This window comes from Oryx dammah, unplaced genomic scaffold (assembly GCF_014754425.2).
Source record: "Oryx dammah isolate SB20612 unplaced genomic scaffold, SCBI_Odam_1.1 HiC_scaffold_23, whole genome shotgun sequence".
Lineage (NCBI taxonomy): Eukaryota > Metazoa > Chordata > Mammalia > Artiodactyla > Bovidae > Oryx > Oryx dammah.
The window spans coordinates 63,279,265-63,293,478 of NW_024070207.1; the positions used below are offsets into that span (position 1 = coordinate 63,279,265).

The 14,214-nt window shown below is 38.1% G+C and overlaps 1 pseudogene; it reads left to right on the plus strand.

Annotated features, from left to right (window-relative positions):
- Nucleotides 1-6,128: 6,128 nt before the first annotated feature.
- On the plus strand, nucleotides 6,129-7,027 carry LOC120881908 (annotated as a pseudogene).
- The last annotated feature ends 7,187 nt before the right edge of the window (nucleotides 7,028-14,214 follow it).

Genomic DNA, 14,214 nt, shown 5'->3' on the forward strand with positions numbered 1-14,214 from the left:
ATGGCATCACTGACTCGATGGACATGATTCTGAGTGAACTCCGAAAGTTAATGATGAGCAGGGAGTCCTGGCGTGCTGTGATTCATGGGGTTGCAAAAAGTTGGACATGACTGAGCGACTGAACTGAACTGAAACTTAGTTTATTTTTTACTCTTTGCTATTGTTCTGCTCCTTTTTTATTTTTTACTGCCTTTTTTTTTTTTTGGGTCCTCTTTGAGATAAGTTTTAACTTCCAGGGCCTGCTTAATATACATTGATTTTTTTTCTAATATATATGTTAGTTTTCTAAATTTATTGTATTTTTTTATTCTTTCTTATTGTTCTGCTCCTTTATTTTCTCTTTTTTCTTTTTTGCCATACCCTGCAGCTTACAGGATCCTGGTTCATAGACTAGGGCCAGGCCTGACCTCTTGTGGCAGGAATGCCCTGACCTGATGGACAAAGAGAAAGCATCAAGCCCCCTGGAATATTAATCAGAGTGAAGTATTTCAGAGGTCCACATCTAAACACCAAAACGTATTTTCCCAAAGGCTTGCAAACTGCACTGCTTGAACCCTCAGGATAAACCAGTCAGTAAGAAAGGAACACAGTCCCACTCATCAAACAAACAAAAAGACTATATATATATATATATATATATATATATATAGTTGGAGGTAAAGGTACAAGGCCAAAACCTAGAATATTAAATAAATGAAAAGGAAATAGGCAATGAGTATGAAAAAAAGAATTTACATTAATGATGGCTAAGAAGTTCCAAAGTCTCACAAACAGATTGAAGAAAATGCAATAAGTATTTAACACATTTAACAAGGAATAAAGAATTAACTAAATTAAAAATAAAGGAAATCAGTAGCAGGATAACTCAGGCAGAAGAAAGGATAAGTAAGATGAAAGACAGAATGGTCAAAATAACTGTGAAGGAGCAGAATGGAAAAAAAGAATGAAAATAATTTAAGAAAGTCTCAGAGACCAGTGGAATATTACTAACTGTACCAGGATTCGAGTTATAGGGGTCCCATAAGAGGTTGAGAAAGATAGAGGATCTGAGAAAATACTTGAAGAGATTATAGCCAAAAATTTCCCTAACATTTTTAAAGAAATTGCCATTGAAGTATAAACACTTTTAGAAAGGTGCTGAGACACATTAAGCAAACTAATAAAAACTAAATATGAAGGGAACTGTTGAAAAGAGTAAGGGAAAAGAAATAAGTAGCATACAAGGGAATCCCCATAAGTCTCTCAACTGAATTTTCAGCAGAATTCTTCAGGCCAGAAGAGAGTGTGTGACAATATATATTTAAAGTGATGAAAGGGAAAAACCTATAACCAAAATTACTCTACCCAGTAAAGGTCTCATTCATATTTGAATGAGAAATCAGAACTTCACAAACAAGCAAAAGGTAACCAGTTTTCAAACAAATGCTAAAGCAAACTGTCTAGGCAGGAAGGAAGAGAAGAAAACACACACACACACACAACAAACTACAAAAAATTAAAAAAATGGCAATAGAAACATACATATCCATAACTATGTTAAATGCAAATGGATTAAATTCACCAATCAAAAGACACAGACTGGCTGAATGGACATAGAAACAAGACCTGGGTATATATTGCCTATAACAGACCCACTTCAAACTAATGGCACATGCAGATTGAAAGGGAGGTGATGGAAAATACACTCCATGCAACTGAAAACCAAAGGAAAGCTGGGGTAGCAATACTCTCAGGGAAAATAGACTTTCAAATAAAATCTTTTAAAAGAATTGAGTAAGGACACTACATAATGATCATGGGATTGTTCCAAAAAGATAATATAACAATTACAAATATTTATGCATCCAACATATCCAATATATAAGGCAAATGCTAAGAACCATAAAAGGGGGAAATTGACAGTAACGTGATAACAGTATGGGACTTTAACACCCCAATTTCACCAATGGACATGTCATCCAGACAGAAAATTAATAATGAAATGAAATCTTTAAATGACATATTAGATCAGACGTTCCTAACAGATATGTACATGAACCTCCATCCCAAAGCAGCAGAATACACATTTTTTCTTAAGTACACATGAAACATTCTCTGGATTAGATCATATCTTAAGTCACAAATCAAGCCTTGATCAATTTCAGAAAATTGAAATGATATCAAGCATCATTTCTGAATACAAGGCTATGAGATTAAATTTCAATCACAGGAAAAAAAAAAACTGTAAAAAGCACAAACACATGGAGGCTAAACAATAAACTAGTAAATAACCAAGAGAACACTGAAGAAATCGAAGAGGAAATTTTAAAAAATGCCTAGAAACAAATGATAATAAAAATATAATGGCTCAAATCCTACGGTATGCAGCAAAAGCATTAGTGTGAGGGAGTTTATCACAATACAATCCTACCTCAAGAAGTGATAAAAACACCAATTAGACAAGCCTACCTTACATCTACAGCAACCAGAAAAAGGAAAAAAAAGTTGGTACAAAGAAAGAAACTGTAAAGATCAGAATAGAAATATTTTTTTTAATAAAGAAAACAATAGCAATGATCAGTAAAACTAAAATCTAATTCTTTGAGAAGATAAACAAAATTGACAATAAGCCTACCTCAAGAAGATTCAAGTAAATAAAATCAGAAATGAAAAAAGAAAAAATCACAACAGGCAATGCGGTAATACAAAGGACCACAAGAGAATATTATGAGCAACTATACACCAATAACATGGACAACTTGGAAGAAATGGACTGATTCTTAGAAAAGTTCAACCTTGCAAGAGTGAATCAGGAAGAAATAGAAATCATGAATAAACCAATCAGAAGCACTGAAACAGAAATTGTGATAAAAAAATCTTCCAACAAACAAAAGCCTAGGGCAGATGGTTTCACAGGCAAATTCTAACAAACATTTAGATAAGAGCTAACATCAATCCTGCTCAAACTATTCCAAAAAGTTGCAGAGGAAAGAAAACTTCCAAACTCATTCTACAAGATCTTTATTACATTTACATTAAGATCAGACGATATCACAATGAGAGAATTACAAGCCAGTATCACTGATGAACACAGATGCAAAAATCCTCAACAAAAGTTTTTTTTTTTAATTGAAATCATTAAATTTGTTAATATTGTGTATTACATTGACTGATTTGTGTATATTGAAAAATTCTTGCATCCCTTGGATAAACTCTACTTGATCATGGTGTATGATCCTTTTAATGTATTGTTGGATTCTGTAAGCTAGAATTTTTTTGAGGATTTTGCACCCAAGTTCATCAGAGATATTGACCTGTAATTTTTTATTTTTGTGATATCTTTATATGATTTTGGTATCAGGGTGATGGTGGCCTCACAGAATGAGTTTGGAAGTGTTCCTTCCTTGGTAATTTTCAGAAGAGTTCAAGAATGATAGGCATTAGCTCTTCTCTAAACATTTGATACAATTCACCTGTGTAGCCATCTGGAATTGGGCTTTGGTTCTTTTGGAAAAATTTTGATTATAGTTTTGATTTCAGTGCTTCTGACTGGCTTGTTCATAATTTCTATTTCTTCCTGATTCAGTCTTGTAAGGCTAAATTTTTCTAAGAATCTGTCCATTTTTTCCAGATTGTCCATGTTATTGACATATAATTGCTCATAATTTTCTCTTATGGCCCTTTGTATTTATGCATTGTCTGTCATAACCTCTCCTTTATCATTTCTAATTTTGTGGATTTGAGTCGTCTCTCTTTTTTTCTTGATGAGTCTGGCTCATGATTTGTCAATTTTCTCTTCTCCAAGAACCAACTTTTAGTTTTATACATCTTTACTAATTTTTTTCTTTCATTTCTTTTTCATTTACTTCTGCTCTTATCTTTATGATTTCTTTCCTTCTACTAACTTTGTTTTTGTTTTTGTTGTTCTTTTTTCCAGTTGTTTTAGGTATAAAGTTAGGTTATCTTTTCAATGTTTTTTCTTGTTTCTTGAGTTAGGCTTGTATTGCTATAACTTTCTCTCTTCAAACTGCTTTTGCTGCCTCCCATAGATTTTGAGTCATCATAATTTCAGTGTCATATGTTTCTAGAAATCGATTTCTCCTTTTGCTTCTTCCATAAACTGTTGGTTATTTAGAAAAGTATCGTTTAAGATCCATGTGTTTGTTTGTCCTTTTTTACAGTTTTTTTCCCTACAATTAATATTTATTCTCATAGTGTTGTGGTCAGAAAAGATGCTTGATATGACTTTCATTTTCTTAAATTTCCTGAGGATTTGTTTGTGACCCAAGATGTGGTTTCTCCTGGAGAATATTCCATATGCACTTGAGAAGAAAGTGCATCCTTTTGAATGTGGATAGAATATTCTGGAGAAAAAGCAATGGCACCACACTCCAGTACTCTTGCCTGGAAAATCCCATGGACAGAGGAGCCTGGTAGGCTGCAGTCCATGGGGTCGTTAAGAGTCGGACACAACTGAGCGACTTCACTTTCACTTTTCACTTCCATGCATTGGAGAAGGAAATGGCAACCCACTCCAGTGTTCTTGCCTGGAGAAACTCAGGGACAGGGGAGCCTGATGGGCTTCCGTCTATGGGGTCGCACAGAGTTGGACACGACTGAAGTGACTTAGCAGCAGCAGCAGAATATTCTGAATATATCAATGAGTTTCATCTGTTCTAATGTGTCATTTGAGGCTTTTGTTTCCCAATTAATTTTCTGTTTTGAAGATTTGTCCATTGGTATAAATAGGGTGTTAAAATGTCCTCTTATTGTGTTACTATGGATTTCCACTTTTACGTGTGTTAGTGTTTGCCTTATGTATTGAGGTGCTCCTATGTTGGGTGCATAAATATTTACAATTATTAATTTTTCTTCCTGGATTGATCTCTCGATCATTAAGTTGTGTCATTCCTTATCTCATAATATTCTTTAAGGTCTATTTTGGCTGATATAAGAATTGCTATTACTGCTTTATTTTGATTTCTATTTGCAAGAAGTTTCTTGTTTTATCCTCTCACTTTGAGTCTCTATGTATCTCTAGGTCTGAAGCGGGTGTCTTGTGGATAGCATACATATGGGTCTTGTTTGTGTATACATTCTGTCAGTCTGTGTCTTTTTGTTGTTGAACTTAATCTATTTACATTTAAAGTAACAATTGATATATATATATATATATATTCACATTGGCATTTTCTTAATTGTTTTGGGCTTCTTTTTTTTTTCTTTTTTTGTAGGTTTTTGCCTTTCCTTTTGTTTCCTGCTAATATAAGCCCCTTTATAAATTGTTGTAAAGCTGGTTTGTTGGTGCTAAGTTCTCTTAACTTTTACTTGTCTGTAAAGCATTTGACTATTCCATCAATTTTGAATGAGATCCTCGCTGTGTAGTGTAATTTTAATTGTAGTTCCCCAACCTCCCTTTAAGTACTTTAAATTTTCCTGCAATCTCCTGGCTTGTAGAGTTTCTGCTGAAAGATCAGCTGTTAGTTTTAAGAGGTATCCCTTGCATGTTACTTATTGCTTTTCCCATGCTGCTTTTAATATATTTTCTTTGTGTTTAATCTAGGTTTGTCTGATTACTGTGTGTTGCTACATGTTTGTCCTTAGGTTTATCCTATATGAGACTATCTGTGTGTCGGGAGCCGGGTTAGGCATTACTGACAAAACAGAGGAATGACCCCAACCCCCTCTCCTCATCTCGCAGGCACGGTCCCAGGATGAAGGAGTTAGGCTTTGTGATTCTGACTTATTCTTTCTTTTCTTCAGTTGACTTGGCTAGAAAGAATGTTAAGGTGCTTGAAAGAAGCATGAAAAAGCACAAAGCCTTCTACAGTTGGGCCCAGAAAATAATCTATAAAGTAACCATTGACATTTCTTCAAGGATCTTTATAAAGAATGTCCTAGGATGAGCACAAAGGCCTCAGCTTGAGGCCATAGGAAGGAATGTATTCTGAAAACTGTTTGTGAGGGAAATATTAATGGCAAAATAAGTTTAGGGTTAAGGAATAATTAAGAATAGCTAGAAGCCTGACTGAATGTGGTCCACCGAAGAAGAGAATGGCAAACCACTTCAGTATTCTTGCCTTGAGAACCCCAGGAAGAGTATGAAAAGGCAAAATGACAGGATACTGAAAGAGGAACTCCCCAGGTCAGTAGGTGCCCAATATGCTACTGGAGATCAGTGGAGAAATAACTCCAGAAAGAATGAGGGATGGAGCCAAACCAAAAACAATACCCAGCTGTGGATGTGACTGGAGATAGAAGCATGGTCCGATGCTGTAAAGAGCAATACTGCATAGGAACCTGGAATGTCAGGTCCATGAATCAAGGCAAATTGGAAGTGTTCAAACAAGAGATGGCAAGAGTGAATGTCGACACTCTAGGAATCAGCAAACTAAAATGGACTAGAATGGGTGAATTTAACTCAGATGACCATTATATCTACTACTGCGTGCAGGAATCCCTCAGAAGAAATGGAGTAGCCATCATGGTCAACAAAAGAGTCTGAAATGCAGTACTTGGATGCACTCTCAAAAACGACAGAATGATCTCTGTTCGTTTCCAAGGCAAGCCATTCAATATCACAGTTATCCAAGTCTATGCTCCAACCAGTAATGCTGAAGAAGCTGAAGTTGAACGGTTTTATGAAGACCTACAAGACCTTTTAGAACTAACATCCAAAACAGATGTCCTTTTCATTATAGGGGACTGGAATGCAAAATTCAGAAGTAAAGAAACACGTGGAGTAACAGCAAATTTGGCCTTAGAATGCAGAATGAAGCAGGGCAAAGACTATTAGAAATTTGTCAAGAAAATGAACTGGTCATAGCAAACACCCTCTTCCAACAACACAAGAGAAGACTCTAAACATGGACATCACCAGATGGTCAACACTGAAATCAGATTGATTATATTCTATGCAGCCAAAGATGGAGAAGCTCTATACAGTCAACAAAAACCAAGACCAGGAGCTGACTGTGGCTCAGATCATGAACTCCTTATTAACAAATTCAGACTTAAATTGAAGAAAGTAGGGAAAACTGCTAGATCATTCAGGTATGACCTAAATCAAATCCCTTATGATTATACAGTGGAAGTGAGAAGAGATTTAAGGGCCTGGATCTGATAGATAGAGTGCCTGATGAACTATGGAATGAGGTTTGTGACATTGTACATGAGACAGGGATCAAGACCATCCGCAAGGAAAAGAAATGCAAAAAAGCAAAATGGCTGTCTGGGGAGGCCTTACAAATAGCTGTGAAAAGAAGAGAGGCAAAAAGCAAAGGAGTAAAGGAAAGATATAAGCATCTGAATGCAGAGTTCCAAAGAGTAGCAAGAAGAGATAAGAAAGCCTTCTTCAGCAATCAATGCAAAGAAATAGAGGAAAATAACAGAATGGGAAAAACTAGAGATCTCGTCAAGAAAATTAGACATACCAAGGGAACATTTCATGCAAAGATGGGCTCAATAAAGGACAGAAATTGTCTGGGCCTAACAGAAGCAGAAGATATTAAGAGGAGGTGGCAAGAATACATAGAAGAACTGTACAAAAAAGATCTTCACAACCCAGATAATCATGATGGTGTGATCACTCACCTAGAGCCAGACCTCCTGGAATGTGAAGTCAAGTGGGCCTTAGAAAGCATCACTGTGAACAAAGGTAGTGGAGGTGATGGAATTAAGTTGAGCTCTTTCAAATCCTGAAAGATGATGCTGTGAAAGTGCTGCAGTCAATATGCCAGCAAATTTGGAAAACTCAGCAGTGGTCACAAGACTGGAAAAGGTCAGTTTTCATACTAATCCCAAAGAAAGGCAATGCAAAAGAATGCTCAAACTGCCACACAGTTTCACTCATCTCACATGCTAGTAAAGTAATGCTCAAAATTCTCCAAGCCAGGCTTCAGCAATATGTGAACCGTGAACTTCTTGATGTTCCAGCTGGTTTTAGAAAAGGCAGAGGAACCAGAGATCAAATTGCCAACATCTGCTGGATCATCGAAAAAGCAAGAGAGTTCCAGAAAAACATCTATCTCTGCTTTATTGGCTATGCCAAAGCCTTTGACTGTGTGGATCACAATAAACTGTGGAAAATTCTGAAAGAGATGGGAATACCAGACCACCTGACCGGCCTCTTAAGAAATCTGTATGCAGATCAGAAAGCAACAGTTAGAATTGGACATGGAACAACAGACTGGTTCCAAATAGGAAAAAGAGTCCATTAAGGCTCTATATTGTCACCCTGCTTATTTAAGTTCTATGCAGAGTACATCATGAGAAACGCTGGATTGGAAGAAACACAAGCTGGAATCAAGATTACTGGGAGAAATATCAATAACCTCAGATATGCAGATGACACCACCCTTATGGCAGAAAGTGAAGAGGAATTAAACAAACTCTTGAAGAAAATGAAAGAGGAGAGTGAAAATGTTGGCCTAAAGCTCAACATTCAGAAAACGAAGATCATGGCATCTGGTCCCATCACTTCATGGGAAATAGATGGGGAAACAGTGGAAACAGTGTCAGACTTTATTTTTTGGGGCTCCAAAATCATTTCAGATGGTGATTGCAGCCATAAAATTAAAAGATGCTTACTCCTTGGAAGGAAAGTTATGACCAACCTAGATAGCATATTCAAAAGCAGAGACATTACTTTGCCAACAAAGGTCCATCTACTCAAGTGTATGGTTTTTCCAGTAGTCATGTGTGGATGTGAGAGTTGGACTGTGAAGAAAGCTGAAGACCGAAGGATTGATGTTTTTGAACTGTAGTGTTGGAGAAGAGTCTTGAGAGTCCCTTGGACTGCAAGCAGTTCCAACCAGTCCATTCTAAAGGAGATCAGCCCTGGGATTTCTTTGGAAGGAATGATGCTAAAGCTGAAATTCCAGTACTTTGTCCACCTCATGTGAAGAGTTGACTCATTGGAAAAGATTCTGATGCTGGGAGGGATTGGGGGCAGGAGGAGAAGGGGACGACAGAGGATGAGATGCCTGAATGGCTTCACCAACTCAATGGACATGAGTTTGAATGAACTCAGGGAGTTGGTGAACGACAGGGAGGCCTGGCGTGCTACAATTCATGGGGTCAGAAAGACTCGGATATGGCTGAGCGACTGAACTGAACTGATGCAGACACTGCTATATTCAAAGCTGCTAACCGACAAGGACCTGTTGAATATCACATGAGACTGCTCAATATTTTCTGTTATTCAGGATTAATTTTTGGGGAGAAAGAATACATGTGTATATGGGCTGGGTCCTTTTCTGCTCACAGCTGCAAACAACATTATTAAACTAGACTCAATACAAAAAAAAAAGTTTAAAATTTGAAAAAAAAAGAATTATGGTATATATATATATATATATATATATATATATATATATACAGCTGAATATTACTCAGTCATAAAAAGGTAGTAATTTGAATCAGTTGAACTTCCATAGATGAACCTAGATCATATTGCACAGAGTAAATTAAATCAGAAAAAAAAAACACATATATTATATGGAAACCAGAAAGAATTGTATTGATGTACCTACTTTAGTGTGGGTATAAAAATGCCAACATAGAAAATAGACTTGTAGACAAAGTAGTGGAAGGAAAGGGTGGGGCAAATTGAGATAGTAGAATAGAATCATACATTTTACCTTGCATAAATTAGATAGCCAGTGGGATGTTGCTGTATAACACAGGGAGCTCAGCCTGGTGCTCTCTGACTACCTAGAGGGGTGGGATTGATGTTTGGAGAGAGGCCCCAGAGAGAAGGCCTATATATATACTTTTGCCTGATATAATTTTTTTTTCTTTATGGCAGAAGTCAACGTAGCATTTTAAAACAATTATTTACTAATTGAAAATTTAAAAACATATAAAAATATATTTCTAATTCTTAAATGATCTAACATAAAATGGTTTGCTAAAAATATAATGGCAACAGTATAGTGAAATTTATATGTTATTACTATCAAGTTAAATGGTTGATAGCAATAATACGGAGATGAGAGGGAGGTATGATTTTTTTTTCCTGGTAAGGTACTTATCCTACATGTAAAGTGATGTAGTATTATTTAAAAGTGAATCATTTGTGAATGTGTACTGCAAACTAACGGTACAAGTAGTAAAGAACCCTCCTGACAATGTAAGAGATACAAGAGATACTGGTTCAATCCTTGTGTTGGGAAGATCTCCTTGAGAAGGAAATGACAACCCACTCCAGCAGTCTTGCCTGGAGAATTGCATGGACAGAGGAGTCTGGCAGGCTGTATCCATACAGTCTCAAAGAGTCAGACATGACTGAAGCAACTTAAACACTAAATTGTAATTTCAAAAATATATAGTTGTTCTAAGAGAGGAGAAAAATTGAAGCATAAAATACAGTAAATTTAATTTCAAGGAACTGGAAAAGACAAATATTTTAGAAAAGCATGGCCATGAAATAGAAAAATTTGAAAAATATGACAAAATATATTCATAGGATAGATATTAATAATTACTTTAAATGGCAATAGGTAAAAAAAAAACAATTAAAAGACTGAGACTGTCAGGGTTGAATAAAAAAACAAGACACAACTATATGTGATCAACTGGAAAATCACTTTAAGTATATAGATAAAGATAGATTATGGGAAAAAAGGAGGGGTGAAAAGCAATAAAAGGTGAGGGATGAAGAGATACAAATTAGAGGATAGTGGAGGAATAGGACAGGGAGAACATTTTCTTCCCCAAAATTTCATCAAAAGATGATATGAATGTGGAGCAACCTCCACAAAACAACTTCTGAATGCTGGTGGAGGACACCAGGCAACCAGAAAGACAAGCCAATCTCTTCAAAAGGAGGTAGGACAAAATACAAAATATGAAAAGAGAGACAAAAGATTTAGTGATGGAGACCTGTCCTTGGCAAGGAATGGTGAAGGAAGAAAATTTCCACACAATAGGAAACTGTCTCACAGGCAGGGTCAGTTGGGAGCTTTGAAATCTCAGAGGGCAACATAACTTGAAAACAAAACAAAACAGAAACACAGAATACATGCCTAACCACCATTACCAGTGGAGAAGAAGCTCAGAGGTTTTTGTCCATCAGGAATGAGTTTGGGCTGGGCGCAGAGGCACAGGCTTCATCATTGGTCCTTAGGGTAAGGACGGCCTGAATGCCCTGAGGACAATCTGAGGGGTCTTATGTGACATAGCAACCCAAACTGTGGGAATGCCAGAGAGATGGGGGGAAAAAAGGACCTTAACTATGGGAAGGTAAGGTGACCATTGGCATGCTCATAGAAAAAAGGAATATGAAAGGGAAGCAAGCCTGCCACCCTTTATGGCCCTCCTTCTTCCTTGGAGGCAGAGAGGCAAGTATGTGATAACAAGAACCAGAAGGCAAGGGGCTGCTGCAATCTCAGCCCCAGAGACCACATCTAGCACCAAACTAAGCAGTCTTTCAGTTGCTAACGATGTCTTCCTGGGATCCTGGACGGTTCATATTGGACAGGAGTGTTACAGCCTGAGATCAGCATCCCAGAGGAGACACACAGCACACTTGGAACTATGCCCTTGCTGTGCACCCAGGAAACTGGGTGGCCAGGACCAGGAAGGTATATAAGACCCATGGCCCATCAGGAACAGTGTGCTTGCCAAGCACCTGGTCACCTGAGTATCTTGGACCTAGGGAGGGTCCAAAACACACAGCCCATCTGGGTCTGTGAGCTTGCAGATCACTTCATAACCTGGGAGGTGTCTGTGCCCTTGCAGATCACTTGAGACCCTGAGAGGTGTAGACCTGAGAAGTGTAGAAAATCCAGAGCCCACTTGGGACAGTGTCCTTGCAGAGCACCTGGTCACCTGAGTGGTCTGCTGCACAGTTGCCTTAGGCTGTGGCAATCCCAGTATGAATCATACACTGTGAACACTCCCCAGACATGCCAAAGGTATTTGTGTGCAGTGTTCCCCCCTCTCCACAGAACAACTGAGGAAGTGAGGCTGAATAAATGGCCACTTTCATCCCCTCATGTAAGGGTAGAAATTAGATTCTGAAGAGACATGTAAACATAGGAAGCCGAAGTAAGCAAAGAAGGGAGAACCATCCAGGAAGTGACAAGTGCAACAGATTAAAACTCTGCAATTAAACTGAGACTGTGCATTTGAAGGGCAACTATAGACTTTGAGAACAAGCACAAGTCAGAACAAGGAACTATCTGACCCTGAACTGACCCCACACTTCCCACAATAGGTCCAGAGAAATTCCTAGATATATACTTACTATTATCACTCATTTAACAAATTTTTTGAGTTATTATCCCTCTTTCATTTTTATATTCTACTATTAACTTTCTTCAAGAGAAGGCAATGGCAACCCACTCCAGTACTCTTGCCTGGAAAACCCCATGGACGGAGGAACCTGTGTGGCTGCAGTCCATGGGGTCACACAGAGTCTGACACGACTGAAATGACTTAGCAGCATTAACTTTCTTGACTAGACTAGACAGACCTTATTCGGCAAAGTAATGTCTCTGTTTTTGAATATGCTATCTAGGTTGGTCATAACATTTCTTCCAAAGAGTAAGCATATTTTAATTTCATGGCTGCAGTCACCATCTGCAGTGATTTTGGAGCCCCAAAAATAAAGTCTGACACTGTTTCCACTGTTTCCCCATCTATTTCCCATAAAGTGATGGGACCGGATGCCGTGATCTTCTTTTTTTGAATGTTGAGCTTTAAACCAACTTTTTCACTCTCCTCTTTCACTTTCATCAAGAGGCTTTTTAGCTCCTCATCACTTTCTGCCATAAGGGTGGTGTCACCTGCATATCTGAGGTTATTGATATTTCTCCTGGCAATCGTGATTCCAGCTTTTGTTTCTTCCTGTCCAGCTTTTCTCATGATGTACTCTGCATATAAGTTCAATAAGCAGGGTGACAATATACAGCCTTGGCGTACTACTTTGCCTATGTGGAACCAGTCTGTTGTTCCATGCCCAGTTCTAACTGTTGCTTCCTGACCTGCACACAGATTTCTCAAGAGGCAGGTCGGGGGGTCTGGTATTCCCATCTCTTTCAGAATTTTCCACAGTTTACTATGATCCACACAGTCAAAGGCTTTGGCATAGTCCGTCTAGTCAAGGCTATGGTTTATCCTGTGGTCATGTATGGATGTGAGAGTTGGACTGCAAAAACGGCTGAGCACTGAAGAATTTATGCTTTTGAGCTATGGTATTGGAGAAGACTCTTGAGAGTCCTTTGGACTTCAAGGAGATCCAACCAGTCCATTCTGAAGGAGATCAGCCCTGGGATTTCTTTGGAAGGAATGATGCTGAAGCTGAAACTCCAGCACTTCAAAGAATGCTCAAACTACCGCACAATTGCACTCATCTCACATGCTAGTAAAGTAACGCTCAAAATTCTCCAAGCCAGGCTTCAGCAATACGTGAACCGTGAACTCCCTGATGTTCAAGCTGGCTTTAGAAAAGGCAGAGGAACCAGAGATCAAATTGCCAACATCTGCTGGATCATGGAAAAAGCCAGATAGTTCCAGAAAAACATCCATTTCTGCTTTATTGACTATGCCAAAGCCTTTGACTGTGTGGATCACAATAAACTGTGGAAAATTCTGAAAGAGATTGGAATACCAGACCACCTGCCTTTCCTCTTGAGAAATCTGTATGCAACTCAGGAAGCAACAGAGAGAAATGGACATGGAACAACAGACTGGTTCCAAATAGGAAAAGGAGTCCGTCAAGGTTGTATATTGTCACCCTGCTTATTTAACTTATATGCAGAGTACATCATGAGAAACGCTGGGCTGGAAGCAGCACAAGCTTGAATCAAGATTGCCGGGAGAAATATCAATAACCTCAGATATGCAGATGACACCACCCTTATGACAGAAAGTGAGGAGGAGCTAAAAAGCCTCTTGATGAAAGTGAAAGAGGAGAGTGAAAAAGTTGGCTTAAAGCTCAACTTTCAGAAAATGAAGATCATGGCAACCGGTCCCACCACTTCATGGGAAATAGATGGGGAAACAGTGGAAAAGTGTCAAACTTTATTTATTTATTTTTTTGGTTGCACAATCACTGCAGATGGTGACTGCAGCCATGAAATTAAAAGATGCTTACTACTTGGAAGAAAAGTTATGACCAACCTAGATAGTATATTCAAAAGCAGAGACATTACTTTGCCGACTAAGGTCTGTCTAGTCAAGGCTATGGTTTTTCCTGTGGTCATGTATGGATGTGAGAGTTGGTCTGTG